We start from the raw sequence: 2,324 nt of genomic DNA on the forward strand, positions 1-2,324 counted from the left end.
TTACAGAATACAATATTCAGCTCTCTCAAAGACCTAGGATTACAAACAGGTCTATTTATAACCCTAGAGAAACATAGAAGAAACCAAATAATTAAAATAAAGAAACGCTAGAGAGAACTACAATCCTACCTAAGGAGCAACCAAAGGAATCACATCCGAAAGAAAATTGTCAAAATAACCCATAAATCAAACATATGAGAGAGAGAGAGATGGTATTTTCTTAATGCTATTTGGGGCTGGACTTCAAAATTTATTATTTATTAAGCCATGCCATTTAAGATAGCATCATAATTGGCTTTTGTGAATGGATGTACCAGGGTTTAGGAGGCATTCAAGAAAGAAGGGTGGTGAAGAGAGGGTTGTAGATTTTAATCATGTGCTGATTTGATGTAGGCCTTTGTCAGTTCTTAAACTCTTGTAGTTAGGGCTATTAAAACGGCTCATTGTTCGCGAACAGCTCTTGTTCGGCTCTTTAAGAAGCTCTTGTTTGATTCATTCGCTAAGTTAAAGAGCCGAACACGAATACGAAGATGAACACTTTTTTATGTATATATATCTTTGATGAGCAGTATTTTTAAAAAAATTAGTTGACTAAAAGGCTACAAAGATTTATAATCAATTAAAAATATTAATGAAGAAAATAGAATAAAAACTATTAAATTAAATTCAAATGATGTTTTATTATCCTTAACATCTTATGGTCACGTGATTAGGGTTGTCAAAACGACTCTTTGTTCGTCAACGGCTCCAACGGCTCGTGTTCGGCTAGCTAAGCAAACGAGTTGAACACGAACACATCTTTTGAGCTCGAAATATAAACGACCCCCACACACCCCCCCCGACGCCCGCCGCCCCCCCGCGCGCGGTTGTAATGCCCTGAAAATATTATAATGAATAAAGAAAAAAAATTATTATGTCACAAAAGTAGATGAAAAGAATCTAATTTTACAAAAAAATAGAACAAAAAATACACTAAAACTAGCTCAAATGTTAATTTTTCACTCCCTGCAAAATAAGATAATTATAAGATTCCCCCTCGTATAAATGAATAATTATAGTGACGTCAATGTAAAATTGTCAACTAAACGAGACCTACTCGAAAGTCATCATTAGGTAGCAGTTGTCTAGAGTTGCAACCGACATGAAACTAAAATATAAATTAAATAGGCATTTACATACACACCATACAATTATTATGTATTTACATATCTGACTCCTAAGCAATCGTTTCGCTTTTTCATGCAAACATGCAAATATAAAAGTTTTAAGTGCCAGATATGTTGATAAACAATAATTGTCTAGCAAACAAATAAGTTTTATTATTATTATTAGTATTAGTATTAGTATTATATGTTAATATCATGTAAAATTCATAAATAAGTTTGTTAAGAAATTCACTTAAAGTGGTAATATACTCAATTAAGACTCTTAAACTCAATTATAGTTGTTTAAGATTATATGATAAATTCATGGAAATGCTTTAAAGATTCGCTTATTGACATAGTTTAAATTACTTAATGTTTTTGTTATAGTATAGTTCAATAAGGCTTGTTTGGTTAGCTAACTGACTATTCAATAACAACTTATTAATTGATTTGAATTTTTTAATTCATTTTTTCTTTCATTTTGAAACTTTAAATCATTTAACATGATTAAATAAAAGAAAAAAAAAACTTAGATGATCTAAGACCACATTTACAATCAATTCTATGTTTATCTATTTCTTCTTCCAATCCAAATAGCCCAAAGGACTAACCTTCCCAAAAAATGAATCTTGACCATTCCTCCAATTTCTTAGCCTTCTTTGCCTCCTCAATTGCATGATGCCATGCCGCCACCATGACTCCCTTTGCACCTGATTGAAGCTCTTTGATGTTTGCTAATAAAAAAGTATTAGATTAATAGCTTTGGAATGATATTACTTCTACAAAATTATCCCTCTCTATCATCTATCATGATCTTAGTCACCTTAGGGTTGTTCAATATTAGAGCAACAAATGATAAAACCTAATTGAGGCTTAAGAATAATCATTATGCATTGTTGGTAACCCCATCCGTATTGACATTTGTATCATTCAAAACCTACATCAATTTACCTATTTTCTCTTTTGCTTCCAACTTCTTCAATGTACCTTGAAGTGTTGAATATTTTTTTTATTAATCATGTGTCTTTAATTATGTATAAATTTTATCTTTGAAAGTCTATTATTTTCGGTAAGATAGCATGGGCCCCAAAGTTAGAGCATTATCTATATCTGACTTAGCATGCTAGAACCTACTCTCATATATGTCCATCTCCCATGAAAATTCACCTTAGGTCTCTT

This window comes from Phalaenopsis equestris, unplaced genomic scaffold (assembly GCF_001263595.1).
Source record: "Phalaenopsis equestris unplaced genomic scaffold, ASM126359v1 Scaffold000413, whole genome shotgun sequence".
Lineage (NCBI taxonomy): Eukaryota > Viridiplantae > Streptophyta > Magnoliopsida > Asparagales > Orchidaceae > Phalaenopsis > Phalaenopsis equestris.